Source organism: Ammodytes marinus (assembly GCF_949987685.1).
Source record: "Ammodytes marinus genome assembly, chromosome: 10".
NCBI classification, from domain to species: Eukaryota; Metazoa; Chordata; class Actinopteri; order Uranoscopiformes; family Ammodytidae; genus Ammodytes; species Ammodytes marinus.
In genome coordinates, this window is record NC_137214.1 from 16,804,466 (window position 1) to 16,828,667 (window position 24,202).

General features: G+C 40.9%; 1 protein-coding gene across 5 annotated transcripts in view; it reads right to left on the bottom strand.

Moving 5' to 3' along the window:
• diaph2 (diaphanous-related formin 2) overlaps nt 1–24,202 on the bottom strand; it is a 357,664-nt gene that overhangs the window by 205,142 nt on the left and 128,320 nt on the right. The gene's annotated exons all lie outside the window — the stretch shown is intronic.

Sequence of the window (24,202 nt, forward strand, 5' to 3'; positions counted from 1 at the left end):
ACTAAAAGTCTACCAAAATCTACCCCCCAGAAAGCCCTCATTTCCAAGATGGCGGCCGAAATGGCGGCGGGGAGCTTGAAATGGCTATATCTCAAATTGAAAAAATGTTGCAAAGGAATTTTCAACTGATTTTGGTACCTCTGGACATGCTTACAAACATACTAAAAATCTAGGAAAATACACCTTCCGGAAAGGCTTCATTTTCAAGATGGCGTCCAAAATGGTGGCCGGCGAAGCTTAAAATGGCTATATATCTCAATAGAAAAATATTATTCGAATGATTTTTCACTTGATTCTGGTACCTGCAAATATGCTTATGAACATACTAACAATCTAGGAAAATATACCTCCCAGAAAGGCTTCATTTTCATAATGGCGTCCAAAATGGCGGCCGGGAGCGTAGAATGGCTATATCTCAAATGGAAAATGTTACAAAAGAATGTTTCAACTGATTCTGGTACCTCTACACAATAAGAACGTGCGACAAATCTAGGTAAATATAACTGCTAGAAAGGCATCATTTTCAAAATGACTGCCTGATGGAATAGGGTAGGGCTGGGCGATTAATTGAAATTCAATTTCGATTATGATTTTGGCATCCCTCGATCATGAAAACAAGATAATCGTAATAAAACGATTATTGTGTCGCACGCCGTGTCTTGTGTGGTAAATGCAGCGACCCCTTCTGTGCCCCCGACCAAACACTTTCACTTCCAGCGATTGCAGTGCAATGGTTTATTCAGCGTAAAGCCTGCGTGAGCGAAATAGCGAGTTGCCAGTTGAAACTCTGTGGCGGTGGGTAACGGTGTCATTCACAGTGACACCTCGCCAGTGTGAGCCGCTGCACAGAAAAGCCCTGTGGCTTTACGGCTAAAGGCTAATTTATGCTCCAATTCCGTGCGTAAATAGAGATGTACGTTTACAACGTTATTATTATTCTTCCCCGTGCGATCCCCGCTCATGCTGCTCTGTTGTAGTTGTATGTCCCTGTGCCCCGGCCGTGTAACTACATAGATAGATAAATGTGTATGTAATTTCGTACCAACTCACAAAAACCTCTCCTCAAAAGTTAAGAAATGTTCTAAAGTATTATGTCTTTCGTTTGTGTTTGTAAACAAATGTAGGCTACAGTAAGTGAAAGTGAACTGTTGGCTATGCGCTCCCCGTGATCTTCGGTAGTAATGCTCCGTCCTGTCCGTTTGGTACGCATCCGCAAGCTTGCAGTATACGTGCAGAAATACGGACGTAATGTATGCAGAGTACGGACAGAAGGCTCCGTCCGTATGCGTATGTAACGTAGAGCATAAATGAGCCTTTAAATGAATGGATATCCTGCCCGTTAACGTTGTTGATGTGGAAGGCTTCCGCGATCGGATTGCATTTCTTGAGCCTGTATACACAGAGCCATGTCGCTAAACTGACAGCGCGACTAGAGAAAATATACAGTGATCCGCCACCCTCCGTTATTTTCAGTCTACAGCCAAACAAATTACAATAACCACCACGGACATCGTTTAGAATAAAGCCTCTTGTTTTTATGATCATTAGGGCTTTGATGCAAATTCTGAAGTCTGAATATTACGTTGGCAGCTGCTGTGCAGTCTTTTTTTCAGCAACTCAACCTGCACTGTAAAAAAAAAGGCAATGAGTTTATCTTTTTGTAGATTCATACCTCCTCAACATGCAAATAAATGAGTTGTTCACAATCACATCCCTAGTAAAATATTAATTTTACTCTTAGATTGTAAGGTTTCACTGTTTATTTATTTAGGGTGGCTTTTTAGTTGTAGGCTATGTTTGAGGAGCACATTTGGGAGTTTAATTTATGCAATGTTGAAAGAATTTACAGAATTTTAATTTTGGGGCATCCCTACAGTGAATAATCGTCTTTTAATAATCGTGATTACAATATCAATCAAAATAATTGTGATTATAATTTTTGCCATAATCGAGCAGCCCTAAGCATGGTTCTCGTGCTTTGACTGCGGGAACGGAATGTTCCCGCAGTCAAAGCACGAGAACGGAATGTTCCCATGCTTTGACTGCGGGAACGGAAAGGTTCCCGTGCTTTGTGCGAGAAAAGCTCTCTCTCTCTCTCTCTCTCTCTCTCTCTCTCTCACACACACACAGTGGAAGGGGGAGTGTCTTCTTTATAAGACTTGCTCTGCTTTTCATTTTCTGTTCATTTGCCATTAGACTTACTTCGAGTAAAGACCTAACTTGAGCAGCAGCAGCATATTCGATTCATTCAAACAGCCTTTTTAAAGGCTTCCAAACACTAGATTGACTTACATTGGTGTCAATTAACTGAACCCATTTATTATTATTAATATTATTATTATTTCCTTTGAGGGGTGGTCATTTTACTTTGAGTCAGCTTAGTTTCACTTAGAGAGAAGATTTTGTCCAAGACCTTGCCTTGCTTTATTGCTAGGTTCAAGATGAGTGCATTCAGCAACCAGATCTGTCCCATTTGCAAATTGGAAGATGGAAGTGATTTAGTTGAGATTCGTCAGAAGGGTGCTGATGGAATCAATAAAGCTAGTGTTAAAAGAGGTGACAGTATTGTTGTTACTGCTGGCATGAAAGTACATCCAGAGTGCCGCAAATTGTACACAAATAATCGACAGATTTATTTACATTTACAGAAGAAACAGAGCAGTGATTCCAGTACCAATAAAAGGACTACTAGGCAGTCTGAAGATCCATTTAATAACCAAACTGATTGCCTTTTCTGCGGCACAAATGTCCATGAAGGAAGTACCGACTACAGTTATGTGAAAACAGACAACTTTGCAAAGTCTATATTGCAAAGCTGTGATAAACGAAATGATGAGTGGTCATTAAAAGTCAAATGTAGAATTGAATACTATCGTAGTGATCTACATGCTGCAGACTGCGTGTATCATAACACTTGTAGCACACATTTCCGGTGTGACCGTGATGTTCCCACGCAATTTCAGCCTGATTGTCATCCAAAGCGGAGGAAGGCTGGAAGGCCAAAGAATGAGGACCAAGAACAAGCCTTCTCAAAAATGTGTGCTTACTTTGAATTGAATGATGATGGACAGCTGACTCTTTCTGCACTTAGGTGTAAAATGCAAGAGTATTTGTCTAATGCTGATTCCATCCCATATGGTAATCAATACCTAAAAACACTGCTGATGCAACGGTATGCGAATAGCATATTTATTGCAGAAGGAGAGGGCTTAGATTGTATTGTTACAATAAGAGAGAAAACATCAGACATCCTCAGATCCTACTTCAACAACACAAAACAAAACAGGGATGAACGCTTACCTGAAACAGAAGAGTCTGAGAAGGGACGCTTACTTGAAACAGCTGCAAAACTCATAAAAAGTGACATAATGACAAATGTCCCACCAGTTAATGAGTACCCGACTACAGACACACTCAAACTCCAAAATGCCCTTGATTATATTCCAAAATCACTCCATATTGTGTTAAAAGCTTTGTTTGTCGGTAATGAGACAGAGCAGAAAATTGCTAGCATTGGCCACGCAATTGTACAAGCAGCCCGACCGCGATCTGTACTTGCCCCTTTGCAAATTGGCCTCGCAGTGCAAATGCACCATTTAAACCGATCTAGGTTCATTTTAGATACGTTGAATAAGATGGGATTCTGCTCTTCCTATGCTGAATTGCAGAGGTTTGAAGCGAATGCCGCAAATTGTACTGCTCCCAACATGCTTGGTAACGATATTGATGTGTCAAACACGACCGTCTTATTTGCAGCAGACAATGTAGATCACAACATTCTAACAATTGATGGGAAGGGGACATTTCATGGAATGGGCATGATAGCTGCCTTGACACCAGGACAGAAGACAAACCAAAGGATCCCAAGGTTCAAAATGAATGAACTGAATATTGTACAGAGCTCAAAAGTTGCGATAATAGATTATCACTTTGTCAAACACTTTTGCAGAGACACAACATTTAAAGAACTTCCAAGACTCACAGAATCTAACAAAATGGTTGATCTGCTTTGGGAGTTATCATTCAATTTCAAACAGGCCACACCAAGTTGGCAGGGGATGATGCACATTGTGCACAAAGGAAATGAACATCCAGGGCAGTCTTCCGTGAGATACTTACCCATGATAGACATGTACTCCGGAGACAAAACATGCATTCTTTCAACACTGGAGTTCATTTGTGATCTTGCATCCAAGCACCACCTTGCCCCAATAGTTACCTTCGACCAGCCGCTGTACTGGAAAGCAGCAGAGATAATCATAGATTCACCACAGTGTAGTCACCTCAAGTCCATTGTCCTGCTCCTAGGAGGATTTCACACATTTATGAATTTGCTAGGAGCGATTGGTACACTGATGGATGGCACAGGACTTAAGGACATTCTAGGTGTAGTCTATGGGGAGAATTCAGTAGCCCATATGATGACTGGCAAATCAGTTCAGAGAGCATTCCGTGGCCATCTTCTTGTAGACAAATGTCTTAACCGCATGCTGGTGTCAGAGATGATTGAGGATAGTCATGGATTCGCAACAATGGTTGAACAGTCTGAAGCTATGTATACCTCACTAGTTAAGGGTGAAATGCCATTAGAAACAGTGTTGATATCAGAGACCCTCATTAGAATAAATGAAGAGATGGGGAAAAGGAAGATGGAACTGTGTGCTCAATCCAAGACAAGTCAGTTGTGGCTAAATTACCAAAACATGTTAGAAGTTGCTAGGTCACTGATAACGGCAGATCGCACAGGTTCTTGGCTTTTGCACCTACGCGCTGTTTCTGACTGCATGCCGATTCTCGCTGCGGCTGGGCATTACAAGTACTTGAAATCGGTACACTTTTATGTCCAAGAGATGAGTCAGCTTCACATCAACCACCCAGATGTGTTCAGAAAATTCAAAATGGGTTTTCATGTTATCCGTCGCAGCAGCCAGTCATGGGCAGGCCTCAGCTCAGATCTTGTCATCGAGACGACATTGATGAGGTCATTGAAGACTACCGGTGGTATGACGCATGGAAGTGGAATGACTGACAATCAGAGAGCCCTTTGGACCATGTCAAAGTGCATAACATCAGAGTACAACACCGCAATGCAGGAGTTCACAAACCAGACATACACAACATCAGAACAGCACAAGGACTCAACAGGGGCAAGGATGAAAAGGGATGCTGCTGACCTGGAGAAGATCACTTCAAAACTTGCTATATGGTCACCTTTCTCTCCAGACTCTTCTTTAAGGAATGTTGTTACAGGTGTTGTTGCTGAGGACAGAGTGAACGTGCATGATTATGACTCTGTTGGACGCAATATCATGCAAAAAATGATTGGACAGCCTGCATTCGCGTTCTCATTTAGTAGAAAGGATAAAGCCATAACCCTTGGACAAAAATCGTCTATCAAGGTTGCTCCTGATCGAACAATTGATTCTGCACTTCTTTTCCAACGTTTCCTGATTGTCTCCCAAACTGGAGAGCTATCATTGGAGGAGGTTATGCGTTACGAACTCAGTCCTTTCCCTCCTGCCCTCTTTGAAGCTGGAAACATCTTCCGCAAGGCTGATAAACCACAACTTGCGCACGCAATCTGTGATCATGCAAGTGATGCAATCCTAGAAACTGTACCAGAAACAGATCATTATGTTCTTGATGGAGGTTCACTCCTTCACCGAATACCATGGAAGCACGGACAAAGCTATGGTAAAATTGCGCAGTCATATGCAGACTTCACCATCCAACATTATGGCTTAGCTACAACTATTGTGTTCGATGGCTATGGGGATGGGCCATCCATTAAAGACAACACACATCAAAGAAGAGGAAACAATATTCATCCCATTGTCAACTTCACTGCTGAGACAGAGTTCTCAGGTAAGAAGGAGGAGTTCATGTCAAGAGATCTGAATAAACAGAGGCTGATCCAAATGATAAGCGATGAACTGAAAGAAAGGGGTTGCACTGTGGTCAATTCAATTGGAGATGCTGATGTAGACATTGTAAGGGCCGCAGTGGAATCATCTCTTCTTCACACCACTACACTGATTGGAGAAGATACAGATCTCCTTGTCTTACTACTTCACTATGTACAGAGAGATAGTAAGGGCATATATTTCAGATCAGACAAGTCAAAAGCTGATGGCAGTTTTAAAGTGTATGCCGTAAACCATTTAAAAGAAGTACTTGGACATGATGTGTGTTCTCAGTTGATGTTCATCCATGCTCTCACTGGCTGTGACACGACTTCTCGGATCTTCGGGGTTGGCAAAAAGACTGCTTTCCAGAAGCTTGTAAAAGGGGATCCCGTCCTTCGATCTTGTGCCAATACATTCATTGTCCCAAACCAGACCACAGAGGTGATTGATGACCTTGGGTGCCAAGTAATGGCTGTCCTCTTTGGTGGAAAGTGCACAGATTCCCTTGCAGCAATGCGATATAACATTTTCAGCAAGAAGGTTGTCTCAGCTTCATCAACTGTAACGCCTGAACGTCTGCCACCAACTGAATCTGCGACCAAATTTCACTGTCGTAGAGCTTACTACCAGGTCATGGTCTGGATGGGAACAGAAGATGGTATGGATGCCCTGAACTGGGGGTGGAGCCTGCAGGACAACAGATTTGTCCCACTCATGTCAACAATGAATGTTGCTCCAGACAGTCTCTTGAAGGTCATTCATTGTAACTGTACCACTGCCTGCAAGACACTCCGCTGCTCTTGCAGAAAATATGGACTACCTTGTACTACTGTCTGTGGACCATGTCAACTTAAGGAATGTGACAATCCACTTAACAAGTTTCTTCCAGAGGAGCCCGAAGATGATGATGAATAAAGACCACAATAAGTGTGGCATTTATGTTGTTCAACACCAACACCACCTTTCTAGTTTGAATAGTAACCAATTTGAACCATTTAACCAATGTAAGCTAACAGGCAGTCATTGTGAAAATGATGCCTTTCTAGCAGTTATATTTACCTAGATTTGTCGCACGTTCTTAATGTATAGAGGTACCAGAATCAGTTGACATTCTTTTGTCACATTTTCCATTTGAGATATAGCCATTCTAAGCTCCCGGCCGCCATTTTGGACGCCATTATGAAAATGAAGCCTTTCTGGGGGGTATATTTTCCTAGATTGTTAGTATGTTCATAAGCATATTTGCAGGTACCAGAATCAAGTGAAAAATCATTCGAATAATATTTTTCTATTGAGATATATAGCCATTTTAAGCTTCGCCGGCCACCATTTTGGACGCCATCTTGAAAATGAAGCCTTTCCGGAAGGTGTATTTTCCTAGATTTTTAGTATGTTTGTAAGCATGTCCAGAGGTACCAAAATCAGTTGAAAATTCCTTTGCAACATTTTTTCAATTTGAGATATAGCCATTTCAAGCTCCCCGCCGCCATTTCGGCCGCCATCTTGGAAATGAGGGCTTTCTGGGGGGTAGATTTTGGTAGACTTTTAGTATGTTATTCAGCACACCAAATACTACTGGAATCCATTGAAAAACCTTTTGTATCAATTTTTTTGGGGTTAAGCCCTTTTTTTTCCTAGATTGACTCACCTACAAAGAGAAGTGGAACTTGCATTTAGGCACCTAAAATACCTTTTATCATGATTAAACAGACCTTTATACACTCAACAAAAATATAAACGCAACACTTTTGTTTTTGCTCCCATTTTTCATGAGATGGACTTAAAGATCTAAAATTCATTCCAGATACACAATTGTACCATTTCTCTCAAACATTGATCACAAATCTGTCTAAATGTGTGCTAGTGAGCACTTCTGCTTTGCTGAGATAATCCATCCCACCTCACAGGTGTGCCACATCAAGATGCTGATCTGACATCATGATTAGTGCACAGGTGTGCCTTAGACTGTCCACAATAAAAGGCCACTCTGAAATGTGCATTTTTTTGCTTTATTGGGGGTCTGGGGACTCAGAACCAGTCACTATCTGATGTGACCACCATTTGCCTCATGCAGTGCAACACATCTTCTTCGCATAGAGTTTATCAGATTGTCAATTGTGGCCTGTGGAATGTTGGTCCACTCCTCTTCAATGGCTGTGCGAAGTTGCTGGAGACGGCTTATGGTGGAGAAATGAACATTCAATGCACGAGCAACAGATATGGTTGACATTCCTGCTGTCAGCATGCCAATTGCACGCTCCCTCAATGCTTGTGGCATCTGTGGCATTTTGCTGTGAGACAAAACTGCACATTTCAGGGTGGCATTTTATTGTAGACAGTCTAAGGCACACCTGTGCACTAATCATGATGTCAGATCAGCATCTTGATGTGGCACACCTGTGAGGTGGGATGGATTATCTCAGCAAAGCAGAAGTGCTCACTATCACACATTTAGACAGATTTGTGAACAATGTTTGAGAGAAATGGTACAATTGTGTATCTGGAATGAATTTTAGATCTTTAAGTCCATCTCATGAAAAATGGGAGCAAAAACAAAAGTGTTGCGTTTATATTTTTGTTGAGTGTATGAGGTTCAAGGCTTAACAACATAATCCAACCAATTTTGTGTTTAAAGTCATCAGTTTTACATGCTGTTACATGCATTAAAATCAGCAAGACCACAAGGATTCCCATATTTTTGCACAGCCAGTTTTTCACATTTTATTTAATTTCATAAAAATAAATGCTGCTTTTCAAAAAAATCTTTGTTTGGAAAACATCCCAGTACTTAGCTGTTCCTGGTAAATTAAAGACATACCACTTTTATCTGTTTTGTGTGAAAGCAGAGTCAATTATAATGCCGGCTGAGAGGGGTTCCCAAACTTTTTCATATGACTGTATGTCTATACAGGCTAAACTGGGGAATGATCTACAACCCAGTGGAGTGAAAAAGCTTTGGTTGTGAAGCCATGCTGAGGTAACATGTAAACATGTACAGTAACGAGGCAGGAAAGGAATGTATCATGTCAAGATTCACTGGAAAGGCATTATCTTTTAAAAAAAAAAGTATAGAAATAATTAGTCAGAGCTGCAAATTATACGACACCCTTTCAATATCTAATAGATAATGTATCATTTGTATTGAGATCACTCATTCATAATAAAGTTTTACTGTTAAAAAATGTATTGTGTCGCTAACTGTCACTGTTTGCTTCGTGTAGTAAAGGATAACTTGAAACTCACATTTTCATAGTCAGGATGTTGGACTAGTTTTCTGACCGATCTACATGCATTGACTTATACGTTTTGTAATTAAACCCTTTATCTCTCTGAAGATTTCTTATAAAACAGTATCATTACATTTTAAAAAGACCAAAACCATACTTAAAAATAAAGCAGTTTATTCATAGCCAGTGAAATGGAAATATCAAGTGTACATATCAAACAGAAGCAAAGCCATAACTTGTATGTAACTGTCCAGTTGTTGCTGGTGGGCCCTGAAGAAGACCACCTGTCCCACCCAGTGAACAGTCTCCTCTGATGGAACAGATAGTGTGGTCCGTCAGGTCACTCATATCTGTAAAACATGACACATTCAATGTTATATCATATAACCTAGCTGAAATATATATCATACATCTGTAGTTATGGCAAAGCTACAAACTAATGAAAATATATGTTTTCTTTGATTATTAAATAAGATAGGCTACTAATAAGTTCAGTATAGCCCTTGCTCAAGAAGCAACGAGTTCTGAGTGATACTGTGTTCTTTTTTAAATATAATGGACAGGAAACAAACAGCAGCAGAGGCAACTTACAGTAGGCTATTATTCCTGTCTATTATAGTGTACATAAACACTGGAGATGTAATAGGCCTACTGCTGCATGTACCACGACTGCTTGCATAACTACACACTGTCAACAACAAACAAATACTATTCAGTTTCCAACACACCGTACAGTTTCCCCATCTGTTTTTCACACAGGGGCTGTCACGGACAGACTCACAGATCTAAATGTTAGCATAAAGCTAACGGTTAAGCTAGCGGACGCTAACGCTAACTACTTAACCCAGTGGCATTATCTCGTTTCAGTCGGTGTTGGTTATTATAGGAGGGATAAATCAAAGCACATTACACACATTGAACTCATAAACGGAGAGATTTTTTTTTAATAGGACTACTTACATTTCCAGAGGAGATATGGTGTCTCTCAGTCTTCCAGGCACAATCTCCTCCACACTCCAGTATAACGGTAGCCTGGTCCAACCAGACCATCGTACTTCATTTCATTTGTACAGAAGGTCTGGAAGTGCTGTAATTGGCAAACGTTCACTCACTTGGAGGCGGGTGTCTGTCGAAGTTTAAAACTATTGGATCTGCCCAGTGCCACTCTGGATTAGCCAACCAATCGCATCACGTTTGGTCGTCACGTGTGTCATGAGCCGGCTGTTGACGGTGCGTTCCAGTTGGACAGGGAACTCGGAAATTTCCGACTTCACTACATAGTGTAGTCTATGAATCTACCGGTACCTGGCAACAGTAACTTGTTAGAGCCTAACGTTTAGTTATTTGGACGAGAAAGGTTTTAGGCGTCCATACTTTCGCGAGCAGATGCACTGGAACACAGACAGGTCGGAACTCGGAACTACCAAGTCGGAAATCTCCTTCTTCCGAGTATAAAGGAACGCAGCATTCAACTGAAACTGGAGCGCGACTTCGACGTCATCGTTCTCAGCCACTCGCTCTGTTCGCTGATTGGACGACTGTAGATTCTCCGGCTAAAGCTGGGAAATGCACTGTACACCCAGACTGACTACTGAAGGGAAAATGAAACCGGAAGTAGGCGGCGGGCGGAGCCAGGCTAGTATAACGGCAGATGACACTAGATTGCCAACCTTTGCTGGGCATAGCCTAACATGAAATGAAGTAAATCCATTCAGCCCCGGTCTGCTTCGAGGCTTGGGTGTGATGGTAGCTTGAGGATGAGCTAACACTGCAGCTTGCTTCTGCTCTGTTGTTGCATTAGCAGGTGCAGTTCCAGGTGTGTGTGGTTACCAACGGGGCGTCTTGATTTGCCAATCAACTGCCGAGTTTCTGGCGAGCTTTCCCGTGGGAGTATTTATGTTAATGAAAACCGACCAATTTCGTCATCAGTCGGTGTTTTTTGGAACAGACCTTCAAATCCCCCCTTTTTCGAAATAAGCATCCCAGAAGAAACTGACATATTTTCCACCGCATGGTATCAGCTCAACTCGACTCGACTCAACTCGCATTTTTGGCGTTTCCACCGCAATTTCATGGTACCTGGTACCTGGTAGCCGATGCTTTTTTGGTAACGCCTCGCTCTAGGTTCCAAGTGAGCTGAGCCGATGCTAAAAGGTGACGTCGGCAGACGGCCGGCCACTGATTGGCCAGACAATAGTCTCTGGCCAATCAGTGGCCGGCCGTCTGCCGACTCTTCTGATTGGCCAGAGACTACCGGCTTCATTCTGTTGTTTATTCTCCCCAACTCTCCGGGACTTTTGAGTGTATTTACGCCGCGTGCAGCCTTCTCTGGCTCTCTTTCATTTGATTTGCATCACAGATCCAATTTTTTTTTCCATATATTCGCTAAGCTCACCCAGTGTTGGTTGTTGGGGAAGTTACTTTTAACATACGAGAGGAGACATGTAGGGCAGCTAGCAGCTAGGCTAAATAGAATATAGTAGCCAGCTGGGACAGACATGATAGCGAGCGATTACATTACAAGCCTCGGACTGAACTGATTACCTCAATAAAATATTCAGGCTGAGACACGGCTTGCATTTGAAAACACGTATCCTGAAACAAGCACTAAACAGTCAACTTTATCATGCCCGTGTTTAAGTGCATAGGGATGTACGTGACACATCCCTACAGCTGACTGTGGCAGAGTCACACATCGGGACAACAACCATCCCTTTTAATGGTCCGTAGCAATATTCTTCTACTTCTTTTAGCAAACAGATACAAGGGGGGTATTTCTTAAACATTTTGCATCCGTGTTTTTGGCGGTTGGTTCAGTTAATAGTGCAACAACTGCTCATATTTCTGCTTTGCTACTTTGCTCCGGAGTAGGCTTTCAGCCCCTTACGACAACCCCGCCCACGTTCAGGAGGTACTATTTGCGGTGGAAAACGACCCGTGCTGCTACCAAACCAAGTTGAACTGAGTCGAGTTGAGTCGAGTCGAGCTACATGTGCGGTGGAAAAGCGCCATTTGTCTTTTTGAAGCTTGTGTGTGCTGGTAGGGACCGCAATAACCTAAAAAGTGTGCCCAAACACCTGCAATGTTTGGTTTTTCATAATATGTCCCCTTTAAGTTAGGTTTGCACTGCCAAGTAGGTTTTGATCATTGAGAGATGAACAACATAGCCAACGGCTAATAAAGCTAACCAAAATAATAATTTAAAGGAAATCGCCCAAGATCAATTTGGACAGGTTATTGGTGGAAGAAGGGAATGGGTCATCAATGTTGGGGTAAAACGTGAAGAAGTGCAGCTCAGTGGTGTCAAAACAATTACTGCAAAGAGATTGATGCAGCAAGACAAAAGGACATCTCTAACAGGCTGTCTAATCATTTAAATATGAATTACAAAACAATAAGAATGCAGTGCATGGTTACAGGATGGATTCTATACAGGTGTATGGATGTAGCTGTAGCCTACTCCCCATTTCAGTACAGCTAAACTTCAATGAACAGTGTAATATATTCTCCACATTGCAATCAGAAATATCCAACGTGTTTCTCTGCTTAGGTGTGATTAAAATTCAATTCAAGGGTGTATCAATCCTCTAAGGTTAATTTGTCTTACACGGTAAGTCTGTGGTGTCTTTCCCATTCCTGGGGATGCCTGTGGACTCAGAAAGGTTAATAAGCTGATTTTACCTCAGCCAGAGATGGATTGGACGAGAGTTAGAAAAAGTGCAAAGAGAGTAGTAATACCAAATGCAAATCCACACAGTAAAAGTAATCCGTCTAGTCTTTAAAAAAAACATCCAGTTCTCCACTTAACTGTCTCCAACCATTGCTGAACCTGCACAGCCATCATATAAGGGATGCTCAACTGGGGTCAAACAATGTAGAAATGATAAAAATACTATATATAATACATTGTTCAGTGGTCTGGCTGCCCATGTGCTTGATTTGGTGTAGCAGTACAGCCGGCTTCAGTGTGCTTATGTGTACGGTTAAAGCAAAATTCCAAAATTGCCATGACCCTATCCTGCAGTGTTACTGATGTAGTTTTCTATGTACTTGCTTGTGTGGGTGGAACAAAAGGTGCAAAAACAGTGCAACACCACTGAAAGACCAAAAAGCTTAACATGGCTAAGTCAGACTGTTTAAGTTCCCCACAGGCCACAGAAACCTCAGACTTTTTGTGAGTTTCTTTGTTTCTTTGTAAAAGATTGAATAAGGTAAAGAACAAGCCGACAGCAACATTACATTAATGGTTCACACTTAATATGCAGCACACGTGTTTGGTCCTCTGTGTATTTATCACTGCTTTAGATTGTTCCTGCAGTATTTCAACAGTGCACTGTGTGTTTAATAAAACATGGTCCAAAGGAGAGAAAACAGAGAAAGAAACAATATGAAAAAGGCTTGAATTCAGAGTTAGTCTTCCCCTTCAATGCTTATGCATTACAACAATGCAAAAAACACAGCAATATGGTTTATCTAAACTTGCACATGTCCAAAAAGAGTGCATGTATGCCTGGTTCTCTCGATGCAAAAATGTCAAATTTAATTTTTTTCATTTGCTATTTATTTCCCCAAGAGGAGGCTTAAAGGTGAAGTAAGCGGTTTATTTATATTAATATAAGTGTTAAATTGCTCTTTATTCATACAGTGATCACTTACACGATGTGCGCATCTCATAAAGCCAATCTCTTAGTCAGCTGCTCTGCATGTAATAAGCAATTAAACTTTATGTAGTATCCCAAAATGTTATCCAATCACAAGAGAGAACGCTACAAACCGACACCCGTCCACACCCGTCTCAGTCATGGTCTCACTGCCGGTGCATGCCAGAGCGACACATGGGTGAATGTTTATGCGCCTACAATGGCGGAGCAGGTAAAAATCCTTCCCTATGTCTGTTTTGATGGTTTTTATCATGTTTTATCACACTTATGGATCTGAGCTGATGCTAGATAACTTGCTGCTCGAAGACCGCAGTGCATTAATGTGGTGACGTAGGGACGAGCGAGGGGACTGCTAACTGCAGTAACTGACAGGAAGTTAGCTAAAAGAACCATTCCGCTTACAGCTCCTTTAAAGAAGACAGACAAAAAGAAGTATCACATATGAAAAGTCAAAGCTCCCATAGTATGCAAAATGCACTTGTTCGATGTTTTTGAACATAAACATGGGTCCACGGTGTGCCTAGAGACTGCCAAAGTATCAAAAAAAAGAAAACTTTCTCCTTTTCTCACTTTCCCCCTTGCTGAAACACCCACCCCTCCCCCCCAATGTACTCCGTTCAGAATTCTTCTCGATATGTCGTCACAGCGAGAAGAAGCCACTGTTTTCCCCGCTAAGCGACAAGATGCCTGTAGTACAGTAGTACAGCAAAGCATGCTGAATGGTGCATACACCAACACAGAATGCTTTTGCTCATGGTCCACTAATTTATCTCAACCACAGCAGTCTATTAATGCCTCATTTTTAATAACACAACGGAAAGGAAGCTACTTGTGCTTTTTTTCAAACGGTGAAACTAAAATAATTGTTTATATTGGTATTTTTGCCTGACTGGTGAATAGCTATTAGATTTGGGACAAGCATCCAGCATTTGCTCATAATAAGCTATTTATATTCCCCACAGCAGTCTGGAAATGCCTAGTTTTTAGCAAGACAAAGCATTGGAAGTTAATAGAGTAGAAGTCTAACTTTGAAGCTATTGTTTTCACTGATTTTAGTGATATTTTTAGCCGCTAGCTTCCGAGCTAGCTTCTGGAAAAGCATCGATCTTTTGCTCATAAAAAGCTATTTATGTTCCCCACAGCAGTCTGGAAATGCCTCGTTTTTAGCAAGACAAAACACTGGAAGTTAATAGAGTAGAAGTCTAACTTTGAAGCAATTTTTTTCACTGATTTTAATGTTATTTTTAACCGTTAGCCCCCGGGTAGCTTCGCAGTAGCCTCCATCTTTTGCTGCATTTTTATTGTGAACATGCCGTTTCCATTAGCTTGTGGCTGTCAGTGCATCTGTATGAACATAGTATTTCATGTAGACAAGGATCGGTCATGTCAAACTGTTCAAAGTGCGGCTGAGCTCCTGCGTTACTAGCACTAGACATGGTTCTTCTCATGGGTAAACCTAACCGTGGTAACAGCATAGGGTAACAGGCACTGCAAGCTATGGACCTATGGGCAGACGCCAATGGCTTCGCTTCCGGACAGGGTCGGGGGGAGCTCATAGATTGTATATAAAACGAGGGGAGCTGCAGCTCGGTTTCAAAAATAGGCCATTGTGAGATTAGCTGAAAATCAGGGTATAGAGGCATACTACAATAAATGATCTGAAAGTTTTTTTTCAGCAAACAAATAAAGAAAAACGTATTAGGGACCTCTAAGACCATATACAATTGACAGAAAAGTATATAATATGAGACCTTTAAAGCAAAGCTGTTTTAAAATGACAATAAATGTTTGTCGATATCAGCTGTTTTGAACATGTTTTTTGCCATGCTTCCTTATTTAGGCAATAAGACAGCGTTCAGGACACTGGAACTAAAAGTGAAGAGAGAAAAAAAAATTTTACTTTTCAAGAACAGAGCCAATTCAAAAGCTGATGCTGAGATGGAAAAAAAACGGAAAGGGAAAAAAAGAGACACACATTCATACAGACAATGAAATACAGACAGATGTAAAATATGTATGCTGTGGATACTGTAGCAAGACAATGATAAGAGAAAAAAAGAATGGGGCGATTCTGACTTCGTTTCAAGAGATGACAAGGAGGGAAAGGCAGTGAAGAATACAGAAGAGGATAGGGTGGGAGAATGGGGAAGAAAGCACAAAAGCCGGGAAATAAATGAAAAGTAAGAAAAAAAAATATGCAAAGGCAATATGTGTGACCTGAAGAGAAGTGCAAGGGACAGTGTGTGTGTGCCTTCAATGGAGAGGCAATGCTCAGTCTTCTACAGTGTCTTTCTGTCATAGTGGATATCCACGAATGATACATCTTTACTCACATTCATTTTGTATATGAATTCCTTGGACTTCCTTCCTAATAGGGTTTTCCATTGCTGTGATATAAGCTCCTATATTCATATCATGTCTTAAAAACATTGGCTCTTTAGGTCACAGTAAATATCAGACTCAACGTCTATTTATTTAACACAATCTGTAAAAAAAAAAAAAATGTTGTTACTGCTTTAAATTGCATTCAATGACTTTAATGGGATTGATGCCCAACTCAAACTGGGAAAACAGAAAAGGACTGTAATTTGAAATATTGTATTGTTATTACTGAAATATCCAGGACAAAATAATCACCGGAGAGTTACAAGCGAATTGTCTGGTATTGGTAGTAGTTTTTTTACTAGCATGTGACAAACATTTGTATTTCCCTTGGTTGTTGTGCAAAAACAGCATTAAATCAAAAATCAATGTCTACAAAAGCAAACCTAGAGTTTGAAATTCTAGGCGTCCCGGCTTTAACAATTTCCCTTGGTTGTTTGTTGCTGTTTTTTTTTTTACTTTTTTTTTCTTTTTCATCGTCTGTGCAGTAGTTTACCTGCCGGTGGCTTGAGAAGTCATGATTGTTTCTATTCAAGTCAGCGCCATCTTGAACACGAAGGCTTCTGATTGTTTACCCATCCTGTATGTGACACCACGGCTGTACTCGCTTCCCCCCAGTGCCCCTCTTTCCCTTTCCAACCAGATTGGCTGTGTGTGGAGTATCACTCGCTGGCCCACTTGTAGTCACAAACCAATTCCACCAAAGAGACACAAAGACAAATGAAACCTAATGCTACGTAACAACCTCAGCAGACCACCGTGCACTGTCAGACATACTGTTAGCCAGTGAAGAAAGGGGACTTTCAGATCTGTATGGAAATCATGTGTCCAACATGGCACAAGATCTGAGGCTCGTTTGGAGAGCTCACAGTTATACAACAATAAGTGCAAAATTGAGATACTGGTAAAAAAAAAAATGGCAATATAACTGATAAAGTCTGTTGACTAGGTGAACAACAGAGTACGTGTTCAATCTCATTTAAGTGGAGATTTTCAAATACAGCAGGTGGTTGAGATTAAACAGCTTGAAAAACATACTGTCTACAGGCCTATCAGAGAAAAAATGTACCAACCATTGCTTGAGTAGGACAAAAGCTGTAACTCCCCTGGAATTAGTACCTGAGTGAAACCAAAGCTGTATGAGTTTCTTATAAAATGGTGAGTGTGACTGCATCAATCTGAGTGGACTTTAGCAAAGGCTGTCACTATAAGAATGTATGAATAAACGAGCGCAATAGCAGAATATTCTTATTTTTGCTAGTATAAGTACTATTACTAACTATTGACAAGTGTGTAAATTTACTGTATATTAAAAAAAAAAATACTCTTTAAAAAACTAATAAATGTAACATTGCATGAAATAATTCCACAGATCCCTTCCATTCATCACATGCATCACACAGATATGGGAAATCCACTGCAGCATTACATCCACACAATGAACAGTGAACCATCACACATTAAGTATTCCCAATAAAGCCCACTGCTCCCGTACTCATACTTCTGAGCTGGATTAGATATGCACTCCATATTCTGCTGTCTGGGATCATAGGAGGGGAGTTAATGAACCTCCACTGGGGGTTTTCCATGTGAAAAGCTCCAGTGACAGTGTTGACATTGTCCTCTTTTTAAATGCAAGTCCCATTGTTAATGAGCATCCTATCACTCAATTGGGCTTGCCCGCAGACAACACTGAATTCTTACTTCCCGAGGACACACACATACACACAGACAGATTTAATACATCCGTCCTTATTATTTTTCAAACTAAATTTAACTTTTGTATACATATTCAATGATATTACACTTCTTTTTTTTACATTTACAGACGTGCAGGGGATAATTATTTTTAAAGAGAGACGTACGTTACAGTGTGCCTGAAGGCACATAACAGTTAGCAGGGTGTAGACTTGGGAGGCAGTAAGCGGCAGGTATCAAAGAAAGCTAATATTCAGAGGGCAAAGTTAAAGTGTACTGTGATAGTCAGAATAGCTCTCATCTGAGAAGAGAAGATTAAAATCAGTGGGACATCACAGCAGCAAGGCAATATGAAGTAGGAATGAGAGGAAAAATATCTCACTCGCTCGCTCTTCCTTTCACAGACACAGATGCACAGGCTCATAATGTAGTCTCCTACAATAAACCAATTACTTCTCATTAATATTTAAGGGCCTTGTTTCCATTCATATGTGATATATTAAAAATGTGCAGGGATGAGCAAGGAAAAAGGGCTGACCCTGAGATATTCACAGTGGGCTGGCTTCCCCCCAAACAGAGAGAAATGAACATAAGGTTGTTTTGTGTTTTATTGAGACAAATGTCTCCTGCCTGTGCAATCAATTAATGGCTTCCCTTCTAAAATGAGGAAGATGGTAGCATTGTAGGCCTTTCTTTTTACCCAAACTGGAATAATATCCTCTTTGGTTTGCTTCAACTAATAATGGACGTTTAAACCAGAAAGCATGATTTACTGGTGTGAGGAAAGGTCTTTGGTCATCAAAACAATTCACCAAAGGGACGCGTCTCTGTACTTCACTGATGACAATTTACAATGAAGTGAAATGCCAATTGTGATCTTGTTTGTGGGGTCCTTCAGCTGTCTAACAATGGGCCTGAGAGAGAGCGAGAGTGGGTGTGCGTTTGTTTACTAGGCCGTCCCTGACGCCAGATGGATGCCGCCATCTACAAAGAGATGATTCCAGAAGCAAGCAGAGGAAGAGGAGATAAGAGAAGAGAAAGGGAGCCGTGTCAGGAGAAGAAAAGCCAACCAGATAAAGATGCAGAGGGAGCTGCCTTTCTGGATTCTCCCTCCTCTCAATTAAACCAATCGGTAATAAACAGCCTTGTTCTTTGGGGAACTCAAACAAAAAAAAACATCAAGCCTGACTTCCCAGCACTTTGACATGGAACACATCAAAAGCTTATCGGTGTACAGACGCTATTAATACAAGGCAAACTATTCCACAGTGGGCTACAGTGTCTTGAGTTGAGCTTAAACTCATTAGACAAAAAGGCTTTATTACATTGTGACTATCTGAGGAGGCAGAGCGCCAACAGCAGTCTTGGGGATAGTCTTTTTTTTCAAGTGCAACAAGCTTTTCAAAGGTATCTATTAACAAAACATGTGTGTATTAAGTAATACAGCTTAACAGGATTACATTTTTGCTGAGTGGCATCTATGGTTGCTACACTTGTATGTTGTTGTTGTTTGTCTTACTTGAGTTCATAGACTTGTATTGAACATATACTGCAGGACCCCCCCAGCCGCATTTTCTTAATTTCCTTATTTTTTTTCTGACAGAGGGTTGCCACGTGTTGTGTGAGGTGAGGGACCATCCGTGAGTGTGTTTGATCTGGTGTGCGGGTCAACCCTGATGTTAACAGAGTTATTAGGGGACTTATTAGGGAGAGTCAGAGAGCCAGCTAAACCCCCCGCTGATTCCATCATTACTGCCGTTGTGGCAGGGTCATTACCACAATGCTGCCGGGGCTCTGTAGCAGGGATTGAGAATCTGCTGGTGTGCACCCGACATTGGCTTAGTGGGGGAGACCGTGTGTGTGTGTGTGTGTTGTCCAGTTGTAGGGACACGGGTAGAGGAAAATGAGTGTCAGAGTGAGAAAAACCCCTGAAGGATTTGATCAAATCCCATGAGATGATGGGGAGGATGACTGCAGCCACCACTTTTAGGAACGTTTTAACCAATTTACCCTTCCAGGGCTGACCTTTACAAGGTACAACACAGCTTGGTGAAGACGAACATGATGGCATAGCAACAAAACAAAACAGAAAGTGTAAAAGACAACCAACGTTTTGACTTTGCTTTCTGGATCATATAACAAAGGCACACCTGTAAATACCAAAACAAATATTCTTAAAATCCATCAGCCAAGGAGCTTCCTTGATACCCAACAATCCACAGCCAGTCTTTTTCTTCTGTACAACCGATTTTTGATTTATTTCCAAATGTGCTTTTTTGTTGTTGCCTGGTAACATTTCTCCCGTCCCCTCCGGCCTTATTCACCACAAGGGGCACCATCATTAGCTGGAATCATTAACACAGATGCATGCTGGGAAAGCAAGTCCGAATGACAGAGCTCAGAGGGGGTGGACTTCAGCTTCTGATTCTTCCTGCAGGATCTACATATGTCTTCATTAAGGCTCTCTCTCTCTATGCAGGACAATGACTGTCACTGACTTTCAAACCATATAATGTATTGTGGGCTAGACAACACCAACAATCCCCTAAATAAAACCTTTACATATGTGAGATATATTTATGTTGACAACAACACTATGATCAATAAATATATGTATTCACATCATTGTAACACAACCATCCGTAGTAGATAAACATTAATAAAAGAAAAATCCAAAGTCACTGTACATTGAAATATACAGTAAACCAAAAGGGATCTCAGTTGTTGTTGAGTCTGTGTGTGTGTGTGTTGTTGCTCCCGAGAAGCCCCAGACATCACCATTACAAAGTGGCACATGCCCTTTGTCTGTCAGCAATTGGTGTGCGCAATGGAGGAAGCATTTTGGAGAAAAAGGGTGTGAAGTTTGCCAACATCAATCTTGTTTCAAATTGAACTACAAAGTTCCAGCCGAATGAATTGCCTTTCGAATGCAGCAGGCCATGGGCTACACACATCCAATTCCGAAGTGAATCTGATTTGATCCCAAAGAGCCATAGAAAAGGCATAGCCCACTGATTGATAAAGCGAACCGAGGGGAGATGAGGGGAACAGAACAAAAAAACAGAGTCAAGTCAATGGAGAAGAGGGTAAAAAAAAAGGTAAAAGTCAATATGACTAAAGCAAATGCTGAATAGGACAAGAGAAAGAAAGCAGAGGGGGAAAACAGTTTTAATGGGAAATAAAAGAACTATGACGGGGGTCAGGTTGTTCAACAGGGCCCATTGCGTGTCCTTTACGCAAGTTCAAAAGATGTGAATAACAGAGGTGGTGAGTGAGGGCCAAACCCAGAATTATGTTGCTAAGCTCTATGTGTGTGGTGGAAATACAACAATCACAAAGAACGTAATGGTGCCAAAGGTGAATGTCCTGCCTTGACATTAGTGACTGAGGTGCAGATTTAATTTACTTGCAGGGAAAGGTGCTACATTGTCCTGAAGTGGATGCATGCTCATAGAAGCTACTAGACGTTTTTTTTCCCCCTTTGTAACCCTTGTTTGAATAGATCATTTCTGTCTGTTAATGTCTCATTATTAATGCAATAGATTATATAGATGAAACAAAAACATCTTATTTTTTCATTTTTTCATTTAACTTTTATTTATCCTCGAGAGACCAATTGAGGGGTGACCCTCATTTTCAATGATTGTACTTACATTTTCTTTTTAGTTTTGTGGTGACGAGGACACAACTGGAGTTGAAAATGGTAATTCAATGTTACATGTATGCATTAAATGTAACCTGTTTTTGTTTTTTTATATATGAATACACAAGTAGAATAAGTACCTGAATTGCCTCTTGTAAATCACTATTGCATGGATACAGTGGTTATAATGGACATATAAAATGACTTTATTTTGTGATATTGATGCTAGCATGGTAAAATTATTTTAAAACGTGAATTCATTTATGGTCCTGAAGACAGATTCAAGGTGATGCTTTCAGAATGACTAAATCAGTATTGTGTCTACGGCCTTCATAGCAGCTAATAACTGACATATGCTTTGAATTTCCAACCAGGCTAAAGAACGGTCTTATAATAAAGGACAAAGGGAAAAAGATATAAAGACACTTTTAGAAGATAGAAGGCAAGCTTGTAATCCCTCTTGATTATCATTTCCTTTTTCATGGAGAAACTCATTAAACAGTGAGACTCATAAAAGCAGCAGGGGAGATGACAGTCCTGCATTCTCAGTTGTTTTAGAGGCCTCTGTGCGCAATAAGCATCTGAAAATGGGAGGCTGTTAAGGTGATTTTTTTTTAATCTATCCTTTTTTACTGCCTTAAGAGTTGTTCTTTGACAACGCAACAAGCAAGAATCCCAGGGAACATGGAGTTAAGGGAAGCCTTTTTCGCACAATTTTTTTCTAAGGGCAGCTCTGCAGGGAAGGCATTTCCACCTGCTTGCCTCATCTTTCACGATACACTAGTCCCCCAAACGGTGCTCAACTTATAAAGATCCACTTCAAAGATGTGGTGCATGTAGAAGTACAACTAAGTAGCAAAGGAAAAATCAATGAGTGTGTATGTGTAATATATATATATATATATATATTTTTTAAAGGCAATATCTCAATCATATGAAGTATGTGACTTATTTGTCAATTCAGCACAAAGGATGTATGAGCCTCAAACTCTTTTTTTTAAACTACACAAATACCAGTTCAACTCTGTCTCTCCAAAACCTATCTAATAAAAGCAAAAACACTCCAAAAATAATCTTAAAAAAGAAATAGGCCGGGGATCGTCTTGACATAATTTTTTAAACGTTCAAGCACGGTCATTGGCAGATGGCATGCTCTATTTGTTGAAAAGTATTCAACCTTTATTTAAACAGGTAATCGCACAGAGACGTGGGGTGGGTCTCATTCTCAAGCGAAACACTACACTGCATCAATTATGAAACAGAGGAAAAAGGAAAAGCAAATGAACAACTATCTCATTTAAGAAAGATCCCATCTAGCACCTTTTTTTGCAATACCATCTACATCAAAGCCATTTTCTCGTTGACTTTCAACTTCACTGACGAGGGGGGGGGGGGGTAAGGGTGGGAGTTGGGGTTGGGGGTATATATCAAACATTAAACAGCATTTTTCATTCATGAGAGAATCATGTTCTGTTTTAACAATAGAGGTGAAAAGAGCTGATTCAGTGAAGTCGCTGCGGGGGTAATTGATAGGGATCCAGCTAAAGGTAACTCCCGGGGGAAATGCTGGATCATGAATTCCTAGCCTGCCAGCGGGAACATGGACTATCTATAGAGATTTTTTTTTTCTTGGTATAAACCCCAGTGGGTAAGGAAGTAAATTGAATAAAGACATTCAAAAGCTGCATTTAAACTAGTATGTGGAACTCCAAATGCTAAGTTGTAAATCCACTCTAAGAACCTATCTGAAAATGTATTTTTTCTAGCAGCAGTGCCTTACAAACATTTCTGCTTTACCACCGTTAATGGTAAATGTATCCCTCTCAATAACAATGCACAAATCAGATAAAGGATAGAGTATACTAAAATAGGTATTGCAAGGGTGTCAAAAAGGTCAGACTGCCAATTAGTTCAGAAATGTTACAGGGGACAAATATAATGTCTCTGGTGAAAGAGGAGAGGCATATCCCTGCCACTTCATTAAGCCTTGCAACAACTGTTTATTTCCTTCCCACTTCTTCCCTCCATCTGTATTATGTTGGCAAATCACCTTGCAGCAGCTGAAGGCAACATTGCAATTTATTTCACATCAAAAAGTCTTAGTTGGTAGAAGTTTAGCTTGTGAGAAAGATAAAGCAAGAAGCTGATTGCTGGCTGGCTGACTGCAGTCCAAACAGATGGTGGGTATATGGGGAAAGTTGGGAGGACACTGTATATAGTTATGTCCACACAACCTGACAGAGCTTCAAATTTGACTGTTCTGCGCTTGACAGGGCTCTGACTTCTCCCCCTCCCACTGCTGCTCGAATAAGAGGGGTGTGAGCTACAGACAGACACACACTATGCACTGTCAAATAAATGGAAAACACTCAAATTGCCATGGGAGGAGTACATCAAGTGCATTCACAAACACTATTCCATGTTTAAAAAAAATAAAAAAAAATAAAAACTTGCTCTGTATTGCTTTGCGTTATTCATCATCAAGTTAGGTTGCCTGGATGTGTATCTGAGAAACAAACTGGCCGGGACAAACAAAACTCCCAGAGCTTCCTTCACAAAAGCCTCCTGTCTTTCCCCGATGGAGGATTGTGGTCTACTGAACTGGAAAAAAGCAAAGGAGCAAACCAAGCAGAACTGCAACCACACAGACATATGCACGTCTGTGCACAAACCGCATGCACACAC